General features: G+C 37.4%; 1 protein-coding gene across 42 annotated transcripts in view; it reads left to right on the forward strand.

Annotated features, from left to right (window-relative positions):
- Ptprd (protein tyrosine phosphatase receptor type D) overlaps window positions 1–26361 on the forward strand; it is a 2013525-nt gene that overhangs the window by 1514773 nt on the left and 472391 nt on the right. The window lies entirely within an intron of this gene.

The following is a 26361-nucleotide window of genomic DNA, read 5'->3' on the forward strand; positions in this document are numbered from 1 at the left end:
AAAAAGTGAAAAGGATGGAATTGGGTGTGTTCAACAAGTGGGCAGATTAAGAAAAGATAGTGTGGGCCACAGTGAAATGATTTGAAATGAAGCCTGAATCCAAATTAGCTTTTCTAATGAGCATCATGAATACAGTGATCAGACTGCTTTTTAACCTTCCAAATTTTATCTGTCTGAAAACCGTGAAAGTACAACAATGTCATTTAGAAAATGTGGAGTCACAATTTAAAATTTTAAAAAAAGTTACTCATAATCCTTTCACCTAAAACAACTGAATATCCTGGTCTTTTGCTGTTTAGTTCTGTCAGTTAATGTTTTAGCACAAATGCAGTTTTTTTTTTCTCTCTCTCCTTTCATGCCTGTCATTTTTAATGGCTGTTCAATATTTCATTAATTAGATGATTCTGTTGTATTCATCTCTCACTTCTTTTCCCATGTCTTCTACTCTTCCGAATGCAAAGCTGTGGTAAAGATTTTAGTAGCAATAGCTCTTTTCTAGATTCTTCATTATTTCTTTTAAAATGAATGTATCCTAATGAGACTCAGTGACACTGAGTCTAAGGTTTGCATATTGTTGTATCTTTTGAAACAGATTGTCCAGTTTGGTTCCAACAGGGAAATATGTGATGATGGTGCTGGCAGTAATGACTAGAAATGTGACTTTCTTTTCCCCTTGGTCAGTTTGGAAATTGCCACGTAGGTTTTGTTGATTTAATAAGCAGAATGCTGATTTACTTTTCTTTGTCCTATATTACACATATTAACACTTTGTCACATTTATACCAATCTACCTCAACTATTTATTGATTGTGAGTAATTAAAAAAAAAATTTGTTGGTCATAGGACTTGAACTCTGGGCCTGGGCGCTGTCCCTCGGCTCTTCTGCTCTATCACTTAAGCCACAGAGCTGCTTCTGATTTTCTGGTGGTTTATTGGAGATAAGAGTCTCATGGACTTTCTTGCCCATCCTGACTTTGAACCATGAGCCTCAGATCTCAGCCTGCTGAGTAGCTAGGATTACAGGCGTGAGCCACAGGTGCCTGGCTATAATTTTTGTAAGGAAAAGGCATCGTATTTATAATTTTATGTAGTTGAAATATTTAATGGTAATTTTATTTGATATCCCGTGTGTGTGTGTGTGTGTGTGTGTGTGTGTGTGTGTGTGTGTGTGTGTGTGTGTGTGTGTGTGTGTGTATCTGTGTACTGGGGCTTTAACTCTGGGCCTGGTCTCCATCCCTGAACTGTTTCAACTTGAGCCACACACTTTTACTTCTGGTTCTTTTGGTGGTTAACTGGAGAGAGGAGCCTCGTGGACTTTCTTGCCCAAATTGACCTTGAACCATGATCCTCAGAATTCAGCTTCCTGAGTGTAATTAGAAGTGAGAGCTACATGTACCCAGTATTATTATTCCTTTTGCATTTCAAATTAGATCTTTTCATTTCTAAGATTTTAATCGGATTTTCAAAGTATCTTTTTCCTCTCATTACCATTGTATGTCTCTTCTTTTATTCAGACAGTTCTCAAATTGTTTACTATGAAAAATGCTTGAAAAATACTATGTTAATTTTGGAAATTTTTAAAAAGGATGTTCTTTATTAATTGTAGAATTAAAGCATTTCTAAGCACATAAATGTTTCGAAAGAGAGGAATGTATTTTGGAAATCTTTTTCCATTTCTATGTTTCATTTCTCTCTCCATCTGGGATGACAGGCACATACTACCATGCCTGGCTTTAGTTTGAAGAACTCAGCTTCAAAATCATCTGCTATATATTGTTGTGGTCTACAGCAAGGTTGTAAATGGGTAGTTTTATTCTACTATATAGCTTCTTGGACTGGATTTTTTGTCTGAGATTTTTCTTGGGTGGATTTTTTTTCTGGAAATCCCTCTTACTTTTTCTTTAAAGTGAAATTTCTTTGACCCTTACCTTTTGAGTAAAAGAAGCCGAATTTCAGATTTTCATATATCATGGACTCATTCTAGTTCTGAAGAGCCTTAACTACAGTGAGAAATCTCTCACCATTTCTGAAAAAAACAAACGTACAAACCAACTCTTTTTTAAATGACACATTTCACTTTATTTTGTAGAAAGGCACTATATATTTTTCTGTCAAAAGTATGCCAATTTTGACTTAAATTAAAAGTTCAATTCAAAAGGTTAAGAATCTTTTGTTTTTAGAGAGGAAAAAATATCCAAGACTAAGATTGGTTTTCAGTGATTAACCAGTAACTCTGGTATTTTAGAGATGAGCCAGCAGCTGCCTGGCTCTCTTTCTTTGTGAAATAGAGCGTATCTTTAGTTTGCTTTGTGAGTGTTCTAGTAAACTATCAAGATATCCAAGTTCTGCATTTTAAGCAGTATTTATGCATGAACTAATTCACAAGGTTCAAGGTCACTAATTTCAATTATAGATTATTTTATTACTTACCAATTATCTAATGACTTACCAATCTCCTAATTTGAATAATAAAATAGGGAGAAGTACATAAACCTCAAAATTCAAGGGCATTAAAAATGCTATTTGCTGGTGCCAGTAACTTCTGCCTTACTCCTAACTACTCAGGAGGTTGAGATTTGAGGATTATGGTTTGAAACCAGCCAGGGTAGAAAAAGCCATAAGACTCTTATCTCTGATAAACTGCTCAGAAAAAAAAATGGTGCTATGGCTCAAGTAGTAGAGCCCTAGCCTTGAGCAGAAGAAACTCAGGGATAGTGGTCAGGCCCTTAGTTCAAACCCCAGGACCTGCAAAAAAGAAAAAGAAAAGGCATAATGTTGCATTGACAATTATTTTTATTTTTACTTTAATTAACTACATATATAATAAGTGCCCAGTGTATCTCAGGCACGGATCTGCACACTGAGAATACAGCAGACAAAGATTAGGTCCTTCATTTTCTTAGGCAGTTTACATTCTAGTGTGGGGAGGGGCTTAGCCAATTGACAGTCACACAGTGATATAAATAAATCAACAGTAGGAAAGAAAACATAGTGACCAGGCAAAAGGTCTTGAGATGACCAGTGAGTGCCTTGGATAGATTGGACTCTGCTGCTTTAAGGAATAAGGTCAAGATGGAGCTCTGAGAAGGTGACTACCTGGGGAAAAAAAGAATCCGGTGAATACCTGTGGAGAATAGTGTGCTCAGATTATATTCTTTAGCTCTTGAAAGGTACATTTTCTTCTTAGCCTCAATGCTTGAGGTTCTCATTCTAGCCCCTTCCCACCCTGTGTGTCCATAGCCACCCCCTGCAGGATTGGATCCACATCCACCCCCTGATCAGGCTACAGTTGATGCTGTAAGCCAAGGTGAAGTTTAGATGTGCAGAAAGGTCAGCAAGTTCCCTCCCCACCCTCCCTCCGTGCTCTGGTTCTCTCTGCATGCCTCTCTTTCTTGAGCACTTTTCTTTTTCCATGACCTACATGGCATCTGCTCCCCTCATCGATAAAGTTGGACTCTGAAACTCAGCCATGCCTGTCCCTTTAGACAAAAGTCCCACACAAGCTGTGTGCTCTCGTTTGCTCTAAATAACCTCACATAAATTCAAGAGTAACTCACTAAGCAGCTTGAATAAGTTCTTCTGTATTCACTTGCTTTTCTTTCTTTTTTTTTGATTTACAGAGTTTATTACAGGATATAAATGATTAATCTTTTTATATGTGTTTTATTGTAACAATACTGTACAGACGGGTTACAGTTACATGAGCAAGGTAATGAGTACATTTCTTATGGAGCATTGTTGCCTCTTCCTTTGTTTTTCCTCTACCATCCCTTCCCTCCCACCTCCTCAACTATCCCCCCTCCACTGAAGTTGTAAAGTTCGTTTTCAACAGTGTCTTGTACAACTCAGTTTTCAACAGTGTCTTGTACAACTCATTGTTACAATGAGTTAACCTGTATCCCTATTTAAGCATTTTTTTTCCTTTCCCCTCCCCAAATTAGAGAAATGTATATACCAGATTAACCACAGGACAAATCTCAGAAATTAGAGTTTCATGGTGTTGTCTAAAGTAAAAGAGGGAGGACCCAATGGGATGTTTGTGAACAATGTTTTTTTTTTTTGATTATTGTTTTTCTTTTTTATCTGCCTGTCTTAGCCCATTACTTTGGTCTCTGGATGAACCTATCTTGTAACCTTTTTGATCTTTTGTTTCTTTATCTCTAAAATAAGATAAATGAAAGCCCCATCTCCTTTATTGGTATTCTTGTGAACCCAAATGAAAGAATAGGGTGACCAACACATGAGCTCTTTATGAAACAAGTCCCTTTCTGTTAGTATTGGTGAGGCTTGTACGGTTACCTTTATCATATTTATTCCTTCCCATAGAAAAGTTTAAGAACTTAAATTTATGAATGGAGTAGTTATTAATCTTATTTCCAAAGTAAACCTAAAAGGCAAGTTCTAAGAGGATCATATGTGTGACAAAGTATTTTATAGGATTATTCAATAATTTAACATACATTTTATCCATGAAAATTAACCATATTATATGACCTTCCAAAGTTTTATATTTATATGCTATTAATTTTCACAATCATCTAATTTCTGTATTTGGGCTTTAAAGTTCACTCTAAAAAAATCGACCTCAGGAAGTTTCCATGCTTCTTGTAATTTTTTTTTTGTTTGTTTTGGGGGGGTCCAGTCATGGGGCCTGAACTCTGGGCCTGGGCACTGTCCCTCAGCTCTTTTGCTCAAGGCTAGCGCTCTACCACTTGAGCCACAGCACCACTTCCGGCTTTTTTTTTGCTTATGTGGTGCTGGGGAATCGAACTCAGGGCCTCAGGCATGCAAGGCAAGTGCTCTACCACTGAGCCACCTTCCCAGCCCTTCTTGTAATTTTTTAAAATATGAGAACAAAACACATTGTCATGCTTCTCTTAATTATTAGATCCAACTGTGACAAATAGGGTTAAAATACAAAAATAAAGTAAATATAAGTGAATGATAAGAAAAAGAATTCACTAGAAGTCTAAAGTATTCCTTTTGAACATGACACCAAAAGAGACCAGATGTTATTGTCCTCTTGAATAGGTCCTGTCATTATATGAGAAAGTATAAAAATCTGGAAATTTAAAAGTCACATTGTGAGACATTGTTTTTATATTTAAAAAACTAAAAGCACGGATGCCTGTAATCGATTCTTAGCTACTCAGGAGGCTGAGATCTGAGGATCATGGTTTGAAGCCAGGCCAGGCAGGAAAGACCATGAGACTCTCATCTGCAATAAAGTACTTGGAAAAGGTCTGAGTGGTGCTGTGGTGCTGTGGCTCAAGTGGTAGACTGCTAGTCTTAAGCAGAAATAGCTCAGGGACAGCGCCCATGCTCTGAGTTCAAGCCCCAGGACTGGCAAACAAACCAAACCCTATAAGCTTTCTTTGACGTTTAGTATGTTTAACCATGACTTGCTTAAGTTTTATAAGTAACCTAGAAGATAGATACTATTTTCCATTAAGGAGAGATGCAAAGCCCAGAAGCAGAGTGAATTTTAGTACATTAATTATCTGTAATTTTTAATATATATATACATTTATTTTATTCAGCTTCATATTATTATGAATGATGCCTGCTGCTAAGACATCATCATTCTAGCTGAATATAGAGATGCAGCCCCGTAATTTCAGCACCTGGGAGGATGAGGCAGAATGATCTTAAGTTGAGAAGCCAGCCTAGGCTACATAGTGAGATCCTGCCCCTGCCACATACAAGTGGTACAGCTTCATTTCTTTCAATGTGAAATAATTGAAATTATGGTATATCCTGAGTATTGGTTGTAACATCAAGAAGATAATGGAATTTCTGCTAAAGTGCTAAATGAATAAATTAGAATGGTTAAATATTATTATTACATATCCTTATTTACTCAACTTCTTTCTGCTTGACACTGTTTGTATATCAGGACAATAAGGTCATCTACAGACATCCTACAGAAGTTTCAAAGGTCTCATGCACAAATCAATGCTACCCGCCTCCTGGGAAATAGTCGAGAATACTATCCAGTATAGTTAATTCTTTTGCAAAGTCTTCCTGTACTGTAAATCAGAAAATAAAATGCTGGGAACTCCCACTTTCAACCTCTAAACTCCATTCTTTATGTTTTTTGGACTCTGAATGAACGGGATGCATTGTCACTGTAATTAAGACTTTTGGAGGATCATAATGAAGATAGCCAGCTACTTAAAGCATTCTTTCTTTTTCTTTATGGACAAAAGAAGAGTAGGAAAGTCAGTTCCTTTTACATCATCGAGCATGTTAGATAAGGAAGAGTATGTATTACAATCATGACAGTGTTATATGAAGTGAAAAGTTGCATTTCTTTTCATTTAAGATATTATTTTCAGTTCTTCAGGGGTGTACATAGTTCCTTAGTACATGAGAAAAAAAATGAAGCTTCATTTAATCAGAAAAAAAATGAGGGGAGAGAAATGAGAGAAAAAGAGAGAGAACTAGTATAAATATTGAAAATCTAGCCTCCTTCTACAATGATTTGTTTTACAGTTGAAAGATTTCATATTGAAACTAATCCTCTTTGTGGCTTCTTGTGATCCTGCTGTGTGACCATAAACTTAATGAAAATCACTTTGTTAACAACACACACATAGTGGGTGCAAACACTGGTTAATTCTCTCTTTCTCATACTTGAAGTGCATTGTGGCCTTATTCAGTCGGGCATTTCTGAAATGTTATGTGGCTGTTTTGGTAATTGCCCTAATTGAATTTCTCTCTTCCTTGTAATTCATTGCTAATTTTCTCCCAGATTATCACATGGTAGAGTGTTATTTGATGAAAAAGCATGATAGCTTTATCTGCCGTGGGATTTAGATGGGACAGCTTTTTGTTGTTGGTTTGCTTTCATGATTATGAAAATACACTGTTATGCACCATCTGATTTTACTATAGCCTGGTGATTTTTTTTAAAGCAATTTCTATTCAGATAGACCAAGAGCCTTGGGGATTCGGGGTCAGTGCACAGAATTTGACATGGCATTTTTTTTTAGGAACTTTAAATGTATTTAGGTTCCGTCTGACAGATTGATCACTTATCATATATATAGATAAATGTATGTCTAAAGTCACCAGTGACTATTTGCATTCAGTACACATTATAGCTCTGAGAAGATTGCAGACACTTTTTATTATTGCTTTTTATCTGTCCTGCTGTTTGAATGATTTTACTGGCCACTACTAAAGTAGGAAATGGATACAAGTAAATTACAACTTGTACCCATTTTCAACTGTCAAAAAAGCACTAAAGGAAAAATAGAAGATGGCCTTTGTAAAACATGGTGATTTGGAAAGCAATTTTTGCTAAATTAATGTATGTAAATGTTTTCTGCTATGTGAAACTTTCTGAGATTTTCCAGTGTTTACAATACAGCTGACTCCTAAAAGTAATGTGGTGTCTAAAGGAATAGTGAGGCATTTTCAGAATGATACGAATTCATTCTAGTGTGGTAGACAGAGACATATCTTGTATAGTTCTTTTTGTGAATATTTAGATACAATGTGTATGATTGAGAAGGTCTTAACATTTTAAGGGATGTAGTGTGCATTTGTAAGGAGGGTTGGCAAGCTTTCTTTGTGCTCACCTTGTCATTTTTTCTTCCTGAAATAATCACACTTGGTGAATTAGGTTGGAGTGTTTTCAATTGTATGTGGTTGGCCTAATCTCTAGCTCAGCCACTGAACATGTTTGCATAACACATCCTAATGCAATTTCATAATGGTTTCGTGGAAGTAAGCCAAGTGTACTTTGACACAGAGTAAGCAAGACTTTTAATTTTTTTTTCAACCCAACCCAGTTAGCATTAAATCTTTCCTGACATTCTCCCAGGATTCAATTGGTAGACCCAACAAAGATAATGGTCAGAAATAGAACTTGTGAAACAAGTGTGAGGAATCAATTCTGAATCATTTATGTGGTGGGAAGAGAGCAGTTTCTAAAAGAACATTCATGACCCTGCTTCTCATTCTCAAGTATCAGAGCAAAACCCAAACCTTTGTCTTTCTGAGTGATGAATGGCTAATACCTCAGAGCTTTCCTGGTTTGTTACTTACTCAGATAAGCAAGATCTGCCAATTCATTTTCCTTCCTTCCTTCACTGCTTCATTACTCTTCCTTTCCTGTTCTTCCCTCCTCTCTTCCTTGCAGACTGGTATTTTGTGTTTACTTGCTCTTGTTATAATCATAGGAAGAGCTGACTAACAGCATGGAATTTCAGAGGCAAAAACAAAACAAAACAAAACAAAAAACATCTGGCAAACTTAGTTCACCCAGCACACATGTCCATCAAGTGCTGTGAGCTGCTGGTATAGCTAGTATACAGGTGCTGTCTCAATGCCTCTCCTGCAGAGGAGCTAGAGCAATTCTAGCCTCCTTGCTTTGGTTTGAAGTTGTCCCTCTCCTCATGCTTGGCCTTGAACATGCTTTGCACTGTAGCTCCACATGTAGGGCTGGCTAATACAATTGAGAAGGCTTTTGACTGTAAGGGAACAGTTTTCCTTTTAAACTGCAGCAGGCGTTGCAGTACTTGGCACGAATGCATTTCTAAAATGTGATTGTGAACTGGCTAACAGATATGAACTGCATGCGCAAAACAAGTCAGTTGCTTATAAAAATGTATTTCTTTCCAAAATCTAATGTAAAAGATCACACAAACTTGATTTGACAAGCCTACACCTTGTTGAAGATGGGTGAATGGAGGATGAACTTAAGGGTGTTTGATTAAATTGGTATTGATTAGTAGTGTGTGTGTGTGTTGATATTTAAGATACAGTTATAGAAAAAAGTCCAATTTGTTCCACCCACCTAATGGATTTTCTACTCAGGTGGCTCATGAATATACATTTTTTGGTTAAAATAGATCTCTCCTCAAATGTTTGTCAATGTGAAAAAGAATTCTTAAGTCATAGAAATACAGTGGCAACATTTTTATTCCCAGTTTTTTGTTATTTTTACCGTCACAGTTTTGATGGAAATGTGAAGTTGAACTTCAGCACAGGCTTTGTGGGAAAGAGTTGAATCATTATCTACTTAAAGTCAATTTAACCCAATCTAAATATGTCTATATCTTAGATTATTATGAGGATTAATTAAAAGTCACACCTCCAAACTGCTGAGCCCAAAGCCTGGCACACATCCATTAAGTATTCAATAAGTACTACTTTTGATCATTACTGTTTAGTTTCAGGCTTCACTTTTAGGGATGATTCTTTCAACCATGAACTTTGGCAAGACCATTAAAACCCTTGAGCCTCATTTTTTTTAATCTGCAAAGCACAGGAGTTGGATTTGACATCAGCAAATGTTTCTTCTAAGTGCACACATTTTCTATGTACATATCTTAGGATGGAGCTAGGTCATCAAAATTCGTTACAAAAAAAAGTTGCTGGATATTTGCATGAAGTCTTGGGATTAAAAACAATACAATAATTTCCCACATTTCCTACTCTCCATTCTAATTCAACCTATGTTCCTTGTGTGTGTGTGTGTGTGTGTGTGTGTGTGTGTGTGTGTGGTGTAGACTTGAGCCTAAACTCAGAGCTTGTGCACTTGTATTTAGCTTTTCTACTCAAGGCTTGAGCCACAGCACTATTTCTAGTTGTTTTTGTTTGTTTGTTTGTTTTTTGTTTTTGCTGGTTAATTGAAGATAAGAATTTTATGGACATTCCTGCCCCAGCTGGCTTTGAACCACAATCTACAGATTGGAGCCTCCTGAATAATGAGGATTACAGACATGATTACCCCTATATTTCTTTTTTTTTCTTTGCTTTGCTTTCTTTCTTTTTTTTTTTTTTGTCAGTCATGGGGAACTCTGTGCCTGGGTGCTGTCCCTCAGCTCTTCAGCTGGAGGCTAGCACTCTACCACTATAGCCACTGCGCCACTTTCAACTTTTTCTGCTTATGTGGTGCTGGGGAATTTAACCCAGCGCTTCATGCATGCAAGGCAATTACTCTACTACTGAGCCACCTTCCTAGCCCCTTAACCTATATGTCTTAATAGCAAGATTTAGTTATCTTTCTTACTCCCTTAAAAGTATAATTTGTGTAAAATTACACTATACAACAGTATTGAAAGGAATAAAAAATAGCTAAGAGCTTGTTCTCTGGAACCAAAGTTCCTCGGTTCCAGGATAATTCTCTCCTTGTGTATGAAAGCTTGGAGAGTCACTGGTTGCTTCTGCTTCATTTTCTATCTATAAATTTAAGATAATAACAATACTTACTTTATAGGAATGCTCAAAAAAGAAAAAAATGGTAACTGTAAGACAATTTGATCACTTTGAGAAAGAAGACAGACACAAGAGTGTTATATGCAACTCTGCGATTCCATTAATGTGATGTTTAAAACAGAGAAAGCTACTCTATAGTGACAAACTTCACGATAGTGGTTGCCCTGGTCTAAGAGGGGAAATGGAGTATGATTGGGGAGGGTGATTGAACAAGGAGATGTGGAGGCCTTCTGAAGTGATTGAGGTATATCCTTGAGAGGATATTGTTTTCTATATATGTGTATAACATGTGTGTGTGTGTGTGTGTGTGTGTGTATGTGTGTGTGTGTGTGTGTACTCATCTAGATATGTTTAAACCTGGGCGTCTTACAGCATATTTTTTTAATGTGGTAAAATGGTTTTTATGGGTAATTGAAAAACCTTTAGTGGTAAAGGTATGTTCAACTTGGTAAACTCCCAATATAGAATGTAATGCCGAAGCTCTTAACATGTAGCATTGTTGCATGGAATATGGTAAACTGTGTTTCATTTGTAGATGTTGTATTTCATAGAATAACTGTGAAGATGAAGGCACATCTGAATTGTTTTTAGAATTATAACAAATAACAAAAAAAGTGCTATGACTTGAGTTATCTGAGTATACTTGGGAATAGCATTCCCAAGGTTTATGTGAGATACTTCATTTTACCCTGTTGCAAAGGTTAAATGCTTCCAGACTAAACAGGACCTACATATTTTATTTGTTACATTTTTAGAAACATGTAGACAATGAACATCTCAGTTACCTTCTCACTTTCTTGATAACTGTTTCTGCAACTGCCGTAGAACCTGATATCAGTTCTGCAGCAGTTCCATATATTCCACAATCTTTTGAGCTTGATTCCGCATCTTTTGTTTTTGGGCATTACCAACAAACATACTGTCTCAATCTGCTTGGGCTACTATAGTGCATCAAGAGGCTTAAACATTAAGCATATTTCTTACAGTTCTAGAGACTGGAAATCTAAAACCAAGATGCCACCTGATTCAGTTCTTACTGAGGGCCTTCTTCTTGGTTTTCTGACAGGGAGAGAAAGAGAGCGCATCTCTTCTGTGTCTCTTCTTACAGAGGCTCTAATTTCATTTCATAACCTAATTTTCTCCCATACTCTACCTCCAAATACTGTTGATTAGAGCTTCAACATAAGCATTTAGGAAAACACATTCAGTCCATAGCATTTATTCATGTTTACATACAAGCCTTCAAATATCACCGATTTCAAAGCAATAAGCTCTTTGAAGACTGACCTGATTCTATTTCTATTGGCCCATGAGCTTCATCATCACTGAATCAGGCTTTTCCTTTATGGGCTATGTAACCAAAAGACCTTCAAGGGATTTTGCTTCTCTTTTAAATAATAGACATGCTACCAAAGTAGATCAAACAGTGCCCCCATGTTACTGAATATATTATTATCTTATTATTATTTTTGAGGATTGTGATAAGTGCTAATTAAATGTGCTTTGGGATATTGTACTAATAATTATAAAAATGCAGATATTTCTAGAAAGATGCTCTTCCACATAATTTCAGGCCTATTATTTTAAATGGATTCTATTCAAGTGCATTTAGCCATCGCTTAATTGGATTAGATACACTTTTAGTTTAATTCAGAAATTTTTAATAACCTTTAGTGAATAAGAATAAATCTTTGACTGATGGGAATTGAGATATAGCCTATAAGTTAAAGGCATGATCTTCTTTGAAATGTAAATGCTGATTTGATTTGTTATCGGATATAAGGGAACATGAAAATTCCCTTTCTACCAAACACATTGGTGGAATGAGTCATTTATTTATCATAAATTTTGGTATATGAATTAAGAAATGGTCCTTTCCATCTATGAACTTAGCCTGTTAGATAAGGTTGAACAACGTAGATACATATAGCAAGTAAATATGCGTGCTTGATATCACTGAGGCCTTTAGAGGGCACATTGTGAACAATGCTATGGGGGTGGAGCACTGGGAAGAGTAATGAGGGCCAGACATGCAAAGCTTTGAATTCTGATTATTTGTAGAATGTTGTATGTATGCCAGGCATGGTGTGCTAGGCATTGGTGATACTACAGAAACATACTATTCTTGCCTTTGGGGACTTACCATTCAGAAAGAGTCAGGAGAGTCAAAGAACAGATGACTATGAAAATATTTGCTAGTTGCTAGATAATGTTTGATGTTTGAACTTATAGGAAATAACTCTTTTTTGGGGGGTGCGGGTGGAGGCTTGTCCTGGGGCTTGAACTCTATGCCTGGGCTCTGACCCTGAGCTTTTGTGCTTAAGGCTAGTGCTCTACCACTTGAATTTGAGCTTTAGCTCCAGTTGTGGCTTTTCCCTGGAAGGGAAATTAATTGGAGATAAGAATCTCATGGATTTTCCCACTAAGCCTGGCTTAGATCCATGAACCTCAGATCTCAGCCTCCTGAGTAGCTAGTATTATAGGTATGAGCTACCAACTCCTGGCAGGATACAGGTCTTTTAACATTTTCTGTGGAAGCAACATTTGACTTGAGACGGGAAGGATGAGAAATAATGAGTTGGTTTGAGGTAGCAAGTACAGCATGTCAGAAGGCCAAGAAATAGGAAATAGCTATCTGATAACTTGAAAAGTGCCCTAGGACTAGAAGGTAGATTAGACTGAGAGGGTTGCAAATGATGAAGATTGGAGAGCGTGAGTCAGAAGGTCTTGTGGCTTAGGGCAACATAAACCTTGGTATTGAGACTGAATTTCTTTTATGGCATAATGGGAGAGAGTGCGCAAGGGGTTGCAAGAAGAGTGGTGCATTGGATTTTGTTTTGAAACAATTACTTTGTGTGCTGGGTAAAGAATAGATTGAGACATAACAAGAATAGAATTAGAAAGGCTATTTAGGAAGTTTTTGTAGGTGGTCCAGATGAGAGATTGTGGTGGCCGTAGAGACAGGATTTCTAATTGGTTGAATTAGGAGTAGGTGGAAGAGGAGGAGTGTCGGGAAGAAGTTGAAGATAGATATAGGAGTTCACCTAGAAAATGATATCATTTACTGGGATGGGGAAAGCCGACCAGTGGACATACTGGTGAATGGGAAAATCAGTCTGGAAGCCTTCAGTTTAAGATTCTCAGGATACATCCAAAGTAAGATAAGAGAATGTATTATGTGATTCTGTAGACATAGTTGCTGTAGAGGTCCAAGTTTAAGAATCTTTGGAACACAGTTGGCCACCAAAGCAGTGTAGGAAAGAATACAAATGACCAAAAGTGTTAAGAAGGGACAGTCTGTAAGACATGGAGCAATTATACTTTAGGAACAAGGTAATACGTATGTATTCTGAGGAAAGACAAGCCAAGTAATTGGTTGAATGAGATGCAGGACAGTATAATAGGATCAAATGTCAAGAACTGAAGAGGGTGGTAGGGGCTGGGCTGTTAATTTGAATAAGATGGATGACAAAACCCTGTGGAAGGCAGGATTATAATGGTTTAGAAATCTTTTTTTTTTTTTTGGTTTAGAAATCTTAATTGACTTTATTTTGTGGTTTCTGAATCTGTAACACTTTCTTCCATAAAATAGACCAAGTGTTCCAATAAAACCGAGTAGAGATATTTTGTTCCATGAACAGGAAAAGACTAAAATAAAAAAAACAAAAACGCCAGGAACAAAGACCAAAAATTGATCATTTCAAAGCTCATTCCCTTATAAGGTGGGGACAAGGAAATACACCATTGAAACAATCTCTGATTGCTAGTTTACTTCCCTTTACTTCCATTTGCTATTTTTTGTGAGGATTAAAGCTGAGGGACCTTGGTTATCATACTGATTGAAACTAGTCTGTTTTGAAATTTGCTGTTATCTTTTTCTTTAAAAAATTTTTTTATTGTAAAGATACTGTACAGAGGGGTTGTGGTTACATGAGTAAGGTAATGAGTCCATTTCCTATGGAGCATTGTTACCCCCTCCTTTGTTTTTTTCCCTACAATCCTTTCCCTCACCACCTCCCCAAAACTTCCCTCCCTGCCCCAAGTTGTAAAGTTCATTTTCAACATACTGCCTTGTACATCTCATTGTTACAATGGGTCAACCTGTATCCTTGTTTTCCGCATTTTGTTATTTCCCTTCCCCTTCCCAAATTAGAAAAATGTATATACAAGATGCAGGGCATCAGAATCAAATACAGTGACAACAGAGGATACCGATGACTTAGCTTTTTTTGGCAATGTTGAACTTCAGCATTGGTGACTCCATGTTTGATGACCAGTCTGGTCTGTGGTAGCCTAATTCAGGGGCTCAATTGAAAACAAACTAACAAACAAAAAGTTGAGCCAGATGTTGGTGGCTCATACCTGTAATAATCTTAGCTACTCGGAAAGCTGAGATTTGAGGATCTTAGTCCCAAACCAGATAAGGCAGGAAAGTCTATGTACCTCTCATCACCAATAAACTACAAAAAAAAACCCAGAAGTGGTAGAGTACTAGTGTTGAGCAAAAAAAGCTCAGAGACAACACCCAGGCCTTGAGTTGAAGCCCCTGTGTCAGAGACACAACAGTGTCAGGAAAACACCAACAGCAGCAACACGAAGGAAACCCAAACTGGTCTATGATATCTGTACTTTTCAGCTGTGAATAGGCAAAGCATGGAAGGATGTCATGTGGAAGACTGACAAGACCAGAGTATAATTTGGGAGGATCACAATGTGGGCCATGCAAAACTAGGTTCCGTTTAGAGGCGTGGAAATCTGTTCATTGTTTCTTCTTTCTAGCCTCCTTTCTTTTTTCAGCTTTAGGTAAATGTCTGAAGCTTGTGGGGCTGGGGCTTTGAAGTTTAACAGAATTGGACTGTCTTATTGTCAGTGGTAAGACTGTGGACAAATTCCTTCATCTTGGTCAGTTCCCCCCTCCCACCTCACACGTGTGACTTGGGGATAAAATAAATCATAGTCCTAATACAGGATCATGAGAAAGAATCATTAGTACATCGAAGTCTTCAATAATATTGCTTATTGTTGACTCAGAGATTTATAAGTCTGTGGAAGTCTTTTCATACACCACAGTAAATCATTGCACTTCCTACACCCTCTGTCAATGTATTTTAACATTACCCTTCAGTCACCATGTCCTTCACCTTCCAGACAAGGTGTAAATGCAACAGTCCTACTCTCTCTGGGAGAATTTCCAAATTGTAGTGAGTGCCTGGCAGGGCACAGTTTATAGGGCACTTTCTCTGTCAGAGTACATGTTTATATTGGTTTGCACTTTAACATTTTATTCCCAGTTCTTATAGCCTTTTATATCCCGATCTCCATTCGCTTTGATGGCAGTTAGAATCCTAGCAGCCCTACATAGGCAGACATTACTGGAGGCCTGGGCAAATGTTTCAGGGGCAAAAGTCCAAGAGAACAGATGCCCTAAAATCATTGGGGAAAATTGTCAGTAACTTACTTGGACTAAGGTAAGAAACGTAAGAGGAAATGTAATCCCTTCTACATTTATGCAGTAATGGAAGCTGGAAAAAGCTTGCTAAAGAGAAAAAACCCAAAATGTGTTTTCTATTGTAGTGCTTTTCCTCTTTACTGTAGTGGGGGCAATCAGTCCTGTAACTGCTGTGTTCACAGAGTATTTGAAACCTTTGCCTTATTTCAGTTTGCTTTCTTAAGATAGGGTTCCTGTGGTGGCTCCCACATGTAATCCTAGTGACTTTGGAAGTTGAGTTGAAAGACTCACGATTTGAGGCAGGCAAAGGCATACATGCGTGACCCTCTTCTTAATGAATAGTCAATTGTAGTAGTGAGCCTGTGTCATTTCCACTACATGGGAGGCTGAGATGGGGTGGATTGATGTTCCAGGCCAATCCAGGAGTAGAAATTTGGGAGATTCCATCTCAGTGGAATAAGCTAGCTATTCTGGTACATGCTTATCATCCCAACAACTAGGGGAAGTATAAAATAGGCACATCCTGGTCCAGGGGCAGGCCTAAGCAAAATCAAGACTTTTATCTCAAAAGTTATGTCTTGGGCTGGGAAGGTGGCTTAGTGGTAGAGTGCTTGCCTTGCATGCATGAGGCCCTGGGTTCAATTTCTCAGCACCACATAAACAGAAAAAGCCGGAAGTGGCTCTGTGGCTCAAGTGGTAGAGCACTAGCCTTAAGCTGAAGAGCTGAGGGACAGTGCCCAGGCCCAGAGTTTAGGCCCTATTACCCCCCCCCACCGCCACACACACATACAAAGTGTAGGTCTCTTAATTACAAAAGACCCTGAATTTAAAACTCTAGTATTGACCCTCCCCCCACTCACCCCTAAAAAATTATATGGTATTAGTACAGGGACTTTGACTAAGGCTCTTGTGCTCTTAGTTGGCTTTTTTGCTAAAGTCTTGTGCTCTACCACTTGAACCACACCTCCATTTCTGGCTTTTTGGTAGTTAGAGTTAAGAACTTCTTAGATTTATATGCCTGGGCTGGCTTTGAACTTTGATCCTCAGATCTCAGCTTCCTAAGTAGCCAGGATACAGGTATGAGCCACAAATGCCCAGCTCTGTATAAGCATTTGTGTAGAGGATAGGAAAGGACTTTCCCTGCTGCATATATTTTAAAGGGAAATTTTAATGTAAGTGGAAAGGAGTACAGAGGTGTTCTGATTCTTCTTATTGCATCTTGAATGGACCCATGGACCCATGCTATATAAACATACACAAACTTCTGTGTGGAATATGGAGTGTATATATATTTTAAATTATAAGGAAACACTGAGGACCTGATTTTCTTCTTTCATTCATGGATTTTTATATTGTTTTGATTATAGCTAAGGAACATCTTTTATTATGGGAATAATTATATCTTATTAGATCTTTACTCAAATTAAAAGCTTGTTAGAGGAGCTATGGGCAAGGCTCAAGTACAGAGTGTCTGCCTTGAAAGCATGAGGTCCTGAGTTCAATCCTCAGCCTTGTCACCACCATCCCCCACAAAACTAAAAGCTGGCTAGAGAAAAGATTTCCATCTTTTTTAATGCTGTGGTTTAAAAAGTAGGATATCAAAGTGACATCAATCAAGATGCATTGTGCTCATAAATTGATATGTCGAATTGAAAGACCTTTGTACAACTACTTAAAGACAATATATGTGTTTGTGTGTGTGTGTGTGTGTGTGTGTGTGTGTGTGTGTGTATGTGTGAGTGTGTGTGTGTGTGTGTGTGTGTGTGTGGACTTTCTTCTCATTTAAAAAACTGACATACATTACATGTATTTACCATATAAATAATGCAATGTTTGGAGTAGATAAACATTGTGGAATGTTTAAATAGATTTAAAAATATAAGCAAATTTTATAGCAAGTATCTGCAAATGCTAATAGTCTTATAAGGAATGTTATTAAGTATCTTGATTTACATTGTTTTCTCTGTTCTTACAAAGAGACAGGGTGGAATTTCAGCATGTCTGAAACATCGCAAGGTTGTTTTCTGGAAATGGCTACTTTTAACATGACAGAAGAAGCACTCAATAATTGACTTAGGAAGCCATGCTTCTATAATAAATGAGATTCTATAGTCTGTTATATGAACAAGCTGCAGGACAACCCAGGAGCAATCTTTCTGATCATGTGATGCTCTCTGATTCTGCATCAGATGAAAGAATTATCTGCTAATTCCAGCTATCAAGCACTTCACAATGCTGTGTCACTGAGGAATTTGCCTTTAACTAAGAATCTCCCAGATCATCTCAATGAAAGCAATTCAAATGTAATATAGGTTAATATGTGCCCCGGGCTTCCCAAGGAGCTTTTGAATTATATTAGAGAAATATGTATTTAGACAATAGAAATTAATGCATATTTTATGTGAAATAAAATATGATGTATTGGAAGAGTTTTTATATATTTTAGATTTTAAATTATGCAAACAAAACCAAATGAGTTACAAGCCACTAAATACTGTGTTCACTTAGAAGTAGAATGCCCAGGATGGGGGGAAAAACCTACTAGATGTTTTACTCTTTGTCTGAGCTAGTACCTCCTTTCATCTTAACAAGGTTAAGGATTAGTCTTGTGTCTCTTTCGTCTGAAAGTTCAACTCTTATTAGAACATGGCTATTTAGCATTTTGTGTTTTGTTCTTGCATGGTGATATTTTGTATTTAACTGAAACATTAGACATTGCAACCAGTGGACTATGTCCTTTTCCTCATTAGTGAAAAGATGCTCTGTTCCTCTAAATGACATCAGGGGAACACTCCAGCAGTAATTGTTTAAATTAGATGTGAGAGCAAATAGCTATGTGTTTAGAATGGCTGTATTTATATTGTCATGAAAAATGGACAAATGCATTTTAGAAAGGCAGTACTGTATTTACCAAAGTCAAATTGGCAATTTGTCTCAAATTTGATAAATGTTACAAACATTATATTAGCAGCAATTAAATATCCTGTGTTAGAAGAAGTGCGCTTGTAGGAAACACATTGAGGTATTTGATGTGTTGTTTATAGGACACACAGGTATAATGCTCATTCATGAGTCTTACTGTGAATTCTGACAATTTGTTTTATTTACTGTGTGACTTTTGAAAGCCTACTTAACCTGTCTGAGCCTATGTTTTTTAGTCTGTACAATGAAAAAAAAAGACCCAGAAGTTTGTTAGGATGGAGAATCAATCAACCAATCTAGTGATCTATCGATCGATCCATAGATCTATTTTGATAATATGTTGCCAAAGGAAAAAAATCTCTTAGAACAATACCTCATTTACAATAGGTATTTAGTCAATTGATTATCATACAATTATTAATATAAAAGCAGCATTAATAATAGTTAAACTGAATTAAATCTCCCTAGCTACTAAAATTGTAGAAAGAATCAAATAAGGGGAGGCATAAAATTTACATGATTTAGGTTTGTTTCTAGGTAAAGTTAATTGAAGTCATTGTTTCCAAAGTTTTAGATTGACATTAGCTTACTGATATTAAATATTTAGGAATTAAAATAGATTCTTTTTCTTGTTACATTCAGATTTTCTTCTGTGTAATTATTTTTTAATATTACTATTAGGGGCATTGAGCTCAGAGACACTCACATGCTAGGAACTCTTATCAGCCATATATATAGACCTTAATTATAATTTAGAGCTGCATTTTAACATTTGTAGAAATGCTCTGAAAACATTTCTGCTAACCTGTGAGAACTTCAGGCTGTGGGGAGATAGTTCAAAAATACGATGGCTACCAAAATTAATATCTAAGGGTATTGGTGAAGTTTTGTCTGTTAAAAACTCCCAGACAAGTAATTTTTGTTGTATTTGGCCTAAATGTATCTTGCTTATCATTTTTAACCTGATCATAGTTGTCAAATGTTTTGAACCAAAATCCAAAGATCAGAAATATTGAAATTCCATGCAAGTGTAAGATAAAGACATTTATTTAAAATGTAAGGTGTTTATTATGAAGAGGCTGTGCCCATTAACTGCTCAGTCCCATAATACACATGCTTCTTATGGCTAAACCATCATTCTATAAAAATAGCGTATTGTGTATTTTCTATAAATCTGGAATATAGGAGTTTTACTTTTGTTTCTACCAGGATTTGAACTCATGACCTGTACTTGCTTGGCTGGCACTATTCCACTTGAGGTGTGCCTCTAGTCTAGGTTTTTGCCAGTTATTTTGGAGATGGTCTCTCATAGATTTTTTTATTCCAGCTGGCTTCAAACCATGATCCTTTAGCTCTTAGCTTCTTGATAATAACTTGATGATAACTTGAGAATAACTTGAGAATAACTTGAGAATAACTGATGTCTATCTATAATACAAGATTGGTAGGCCAGAAGACATAATTAAAGATAGGAATATGAATGCTTCACTTCATACAATGGAACATCATTGTTTGAATATCCATTGGCTCTGGAGGAGAGTGTCAAATTATTAAGATCACTAAAGTTCATGCTCAGAGTTTTTTTAATTAAAAAAAAATAAAGTTAACCACTAGGTAGAATATATTACAGAAATGTTAAGCCATGTCACATAAGCCCTGTCACATAATATAAAGCTGCTCTCAAAGTTAATTTTATAATTAGTATTATTATAGCTTCATGGAATTTTTTTCAGGGTGTCCAGTCGTGGGGCCTGAACTCTGGGCCTGGGTGCTATCCCTCAGCTCTTCAGCTCAAGGCTAGTGCTCTACTACTTGAGCCACAGCACCATTTCTGGCTTTTTTTCTTTTTGCTTATGTGGTGCTGAGAAATCGCACCCAGGGCCTCATGCATGCAAGGCCAGCGCTCTACCACTGAGCCACCTCCCAGCCCCGCTTCTTGGAATTTTTTTAAAATTTAAATTTTACTCTAAAGGTGATGTACAGAGGGGTTACAGTTATCTAAGTCAGATAATGAGTACATTTCTTTTTGAACACTGTTACCCCTGCAAGGGAATTTTGTCAAAAGAAAAGATCCTTTTAGAAAAACAATTCATATTGCTTCCCAACCTGTTCTGCTAGGTGGTAGAGATGTGTGTAGTGGTACATGCCTATAACCCAGCTACTCTGGAACTAGAGATAGGGGGACTGTGGTTTTAGGCTAGCCCAGGAAAAGTTAGTGATACCTTATATCAAATGTAAGTTCGATTTGGTGGTACACATCTGTAACACCATGTACTTGGGAGGCTGAGGTAGGAGGAGTAAAATCCTAAAGCCAACCAGACCAAAATTGCAGAACACCATCCAAAAACAAAATAAAAAGAATTTAAAAAGCATGTGCACACACACACACATGTGTGTGTGTGTGTGTGTGTGTGTGTGTGTGTGTGAGTGTTGTATGTGTGTTGTGGCAAGGCCTTGAATTCAAACTCCAGTACCATCAGAAAATAAAAAAGTAAAGTGGTAATACTAGGATTTCACCTGAAATGCAGGTTTGCAAAGAAATGATGCAAAGCAATTCAGTAAGATGGGGTAAAGTCTTTTCTTTCACGTAAGGTTATTTCCTGATAGCTAAATTCCTTTCCCTTTCTTATTACCAAAGAAGATATTTCAAGAGGCTCCTCATTTATTGAAATAGACTGAAGTTAAGATGTGGAAAATGGTAAGGATATATTATTGTAAATATTTTTTTAAGATTTGTGCCTTTCACCTATTTCTAATGGGGTAACTCATGTAGTGTTAATTTAGTTGAGTTATACTTTGTATATGAGTTTGCTAACAGAACTTGACATAAAAGCCTTTGTGAAGGAGCTTGATTGGTGTTGTTACCATAGCAACGTGGTTGAATGGAAGAATGATTTCCTTTAGGAACCTTTCCTAAACGTTGTTTTGTACCCTATAATGATTTTGCTAGCTTGCCATCCCTGAGAGAAGGTGAGAAAAGATCACTTTGAGGGTCAACTTTGTGTCATGTGTTTATAGATTCTCCACAGCAATCAAGACTGTGCTTGGCTCATCTCATTCTTTCCACAGCTGGGCTGGTTCTGTTCTTCAGGATACAGTGATAATAGGAATCTTCGGCAGCAGACCTTTACGTCTTGAAATGCATAAAAGAAAAGATGAGACCCAGACCAACAATCATATTCTTTTAATGCATTTCCTAAAGCTAATGTCTCTTATGGATTTTTAATTCCCTGACTATCTTTGAGACTCTGCAATTTATCAATAATTTGTTCTCTGAGTGATGTGACTATTTTGAGGGGACAAAGGGGTTTAACCAGTAAATAGATCAGCAGGGGATTTGCTTAAAACCCTTAGCAGTGGTTTGGTGTTCTGGAATTACAGTTAACCCTAAGGCTTACATTTGAGCTTTCTTTTGTGATGGGGTAAATGTCTGCTCCATTAGCACAGCAATTGTGTACAGAAATGCATCAGATCAGTCAAGAACCACCATAGGGTATTTTCCAGTGGTTAAAACAGGCTAATGGTTATTTTACTTGTACATTCAATACTAACAGCAGTAAGGCACTAGTATAACTATTTTTCTAATCAGCCAGATGTTTGCAATTTTTCATTTTCCCTCCTTGGGTTAGGGCATTGGAATAAGATACTGCAAAATAGACTTGATAGCTTTAACTAGAGAACTCTGTCAACATGGATGGTGCCAGTAATAGACTGACTTCAGATTTGCCTAGTTTAATTTTGTGGAAAGGGAGAAAAGAAAAAATTACTAACACATGGTTTCATGTTGATATGAATGTTTCAAAATTTCAGACATGGATGGCTTCTAACTCTCACCTCTCATGACTGGTATCAGAATCCATACACAGTAATGTGATAGAATTATTTCACAGATATTGCTTTATTTTGATGACTAAATATTTACATTAGTATTTTTATAGCCACTTAGAGTGCTAAGTTTTGATTTCTAAACTAGTCCTTTTATTTATCTGGAATGACAAGCTACTAGGAAGGACCAGATCACATTTTGAGTCTAAATAAATCATTTTATTTTATTATTTTTTTGGGGGGGGGTCTGGTCATGGGGCCTGAACTCTGAGCCTGGGTGCTGTCCCTCAGCTCTTCAGCTCAAGGCTTGTGCTCTAGCAATTGAACCACAGTGCCACTTCCAGCTTTTTTCTTTTTGCTTATGTGGTGCTGAGGAATTGAACCCAAGGCCTCATGCATGCAAGGCAAGCGCTCTACCACTGAGCTACCTTCCCAGCCCTAAAACATTTTAAATATTTATTGCACATTTAATATTCTGTGGATTATCTTGTATGTTTTGATAATACACCATTTTCTGTGATTAAGATGAGCTGATTATGACAGCAGAAGCCGCAGAAGCATGATTTGAAGATTGAGAATGAAAAGCAGGGTCCCTCTCTATTCCTTCTTTCTATATTGCCCTTCCCCCTCACCTACAAAAATGGAAAGAAAAGTCAAGTTCTCTACAGTGATATCATTTTTTTAAGTGTAAGATAATGCCAATACTTATCACCAGAATTGGAGCCCCCAGAAACTTGAGACAGATTTGGCCATATTTGAGAACAAGATTCATTATATCAGAAGAGATAATTTCAGAAAAAATTCACACATCCATTCTAAATTGTTGAATATTAAACTGATCAATCCCCCTGGATGGATATGTGAATAAAGCTTTAGGTACAATTACAGATGTCTCCTTGTATTAAAGTTAAGAGCTTGGCTGCACCTTGTCTTAAAGAATTTTTGTAGAGATAATATGTCCCTTACTAGTTGTCTATCACACTCTGTCCATGCATAATTTAAGTGTCTATGTATGTGTTTATATAGATCCTCCAGTGAAGAACTTCTCTTCCTATGCATCATTTGTGTGTACCTAGAACATTGCATAATCTGTGCTGCAGTTGTTTGGAACTCTTCGTCCACCTTGGAGGGCTCCTCTGTTTTTCACTCAAGTTCATCCCATTTTGACTGACTTTGTGTCATCTAGGGCTTCCTCCCCAGGCATATCTTTGTTCTTAATTCCTTTACTACCTTTGATGATCCTGTCCTCCATCTTTCTGGGGTACTCTTGTGAACCTCAATGTTCAGTTGTCAGTCTCTTCTAATTTCCTACATTCCCTGAGCATCTCTTCTTCCCCTCCTCTTTCTTCCATGCAGAGTAGTTCTCCTTGGAGACATGCTTGGTCTCTGCCCTCACTCATTCTGGAAAATGGTTCTCTAATTACCTTCATGTAATGCTCAATATTGGTGTTTTTATTTATTTTTATTTTTTATTTAAGGAAGTGAATGAATGCAGGGTCTGGAATTTGTTAGGAAAATTTTGGTACTTGAGTCTTTTTTTAAAAATAAGTTTTTTATTGTGAAAATACTGTACAGAGGGGTTACAATCACATGAGCAAGGTAATGAGTACATTTCTCATCAAGCATTGTTGCCTCCTCCTTTGTTTTTGAGTCTTACAACTTTATCTCCAATCCTCTCTCCCTGTTTTTTAGATTGGAGAGTCCTAGCTAACTTTGTTCAACTAGCCTCCAACTTGTGACAACTTATGATCTTCCTGCCTCCAACTCCCAAGTAACCGAGATTACAAGTGTGAACAAATAGGCCTGGTTTCATTTCCTTCCTTCCTTCCTTCCTTCCTTCCTTCCTTCCTTCCTTCCTTCCTTCCTTCCTTCCTTCCTTCCTTCCTTCCTTCCTTCCTTTGCTGCAAGTACCAAGGGTTTTGAATTGAAAGCCTTATAATTGCTAGGCAGACTCTACAATTTGAGCCATGTGCCTAGTCCATGTTTGGCTTTATTTTTTTCAAGTAGAGTGCTATTTTTGCCTGGAACTAGTTGGTCTCAGACCATGATCCTCCTGCTTAGGACCTCCTGTAGATTGGGATCACAGATATGAACCACCAGACCCAGCTTTATGGGGTAAAATGCCCCAACCCCCAGTCTGGCCTTAAACCTCAGTCCTCCAGATCTTTACTACCCACATAGCTGGGATTGATTACAAGTGTGAGCCTTCATGTCCTGCAACACTACCCAATTTGTCTTCTGAGACACAGTCTCACTACCTACCTCACTCAGGCTGAGTGAACTCACTTTGTAGCCTGAGCTGGCCTCACACTTTCAATTTTCCTGCAGTATGGAATGACAGATGCATGTACTGCTCCAGTTTGCTCTGTAGCTTTAACCTTGTTTTTCCAGCTATGTGGAGGGCATGAACTATTGAGTTTCAGGACAGCACCCTTAAGCTTTTTTTTTAAATACTTGCATAAAGTCTACTTTGTGTGTTTGTAATTTATTTGCAGTTCTAAATCAATAGGCATTTATTGAGCATCCATTATGTGTCAAGTGCTATGCTCTAGGGACACAGGAATGCATAAGCCATGCCCTGTTCTTTTCTAGAGATAGCAATTTGAAGGGAGACCAATAAATCTGATCATGCTGCAGCCTTCTCTGACAGAGGAAAGGCCTAAAAGCAAGAAAATGTGTAAGAGAAGTAAGGAACTCAAACTGGGAGAAGAAAAGGAAGGTGAGACAGAATCAAGGAAAGATTCCCAAACAAGAGCGTTATTTTTCTTCTAAATTTCTTTTTCAACAAACTGGTAATTTCCATGACATAACAAGCCAGAATTCTATTGCTTAATTAAGGGTCTCTGGAACTGGACGGGACATTGCCTATGTTTACCAAATGCATAAATGTGTGTCTCTGTCACTGTAGCAGGCCTTACATCCTGTGAAAGAGGAGGGGAGAGTAGAAGGATTGACATGCATTGCACCATTACTGGAAGTGAGCGCTATTTGTAGCTTCACTTTCAAATCTTCAAGGACATTCTGAATTTTGAAACTATGTTCTTTAACAACTCGGTGACTTCCGCTGGCCTCTCCCCCTCCCTTCTCACAGGCCCTTCCCTTAGTCTCCTGTGTGGACTTAATGATGGCGCTAATTATTCTACTCACCAGGTCGTTAATGAAAACGTCCACCAGAGCTCTGCCCAGCATTGACCACAGTGGAGGCTGTTTGTTATGCTCCTTTGAGGCAGACACTTCTCTATCGATAACTCCTCGCCAGGCGTGACATTGCTGCTACTCCATAGCTATGCACTGTGGATCCCATTCTCCTGTTTTATTGACGATTATGTCAGGAGGAACAGAATCAAAAGCTTTGTAAAAATCCAGATATAGATTGTCTCCTGCTTTCTCCCATGGATCTCCTGGGCTACTCACTCCATCAGAGGAGGGTTGATTATTTTGACAGGACTACATCTGTACCAAGCTTTTAGTTATTACTCAATATTCTGTCATCTTTAAGAGGTGGGCAACTGAATTGATTTGTTTTACTCCCTTCCTCCCTTTCTCATCCTCATCCTCTCTGTTTCTGTCTGTTTCTCTTTTTCTCTCTGTCTCTTAAGCAAGGTTTTGCTTATTTGTCCTCCAACACACTTAAAATGTTCCTATATCATTTTCCTGAATACTGGGATTAGAAGTGTTTCCCACTTTACACCTAGAATAGATTTTATTTCTTTAGCATTGTATCTGTATTTCCAACATCATTGTTGTCTTGGTAAAGTGTTTGTATGTTTTCCTAAGTTTTAAAGCCCTACGCAGCCCTCTCAAGAGTTTGTAGTATTTATCACCTTGCAGTGGTATCCATTAGATAGTTTTAGGGTAATGGGTTGAAGGCTAGCATAGTCTTCTAGCTAAAGATTGAAATAGAAGTTAGTTTCTTCAACCTTCAGATTTGGTTC

Source organism: Dipodomys merriami, unplaced genomic scaffold (genome assembly GCF_024711535.1).
Source record: "Dipodomys merriami isolate MVZ:Mamm:240054 unplaced genomic scaffold, mDipMer1.0.p SCAF_22, whole genome shotgun sequence".
Lineage (NCBI taxonomy): Eukaryota > Metazoa > Chordata > Mammalia > Rodentia > Heteromyidae > Dipodomys > Dipodomys merriami.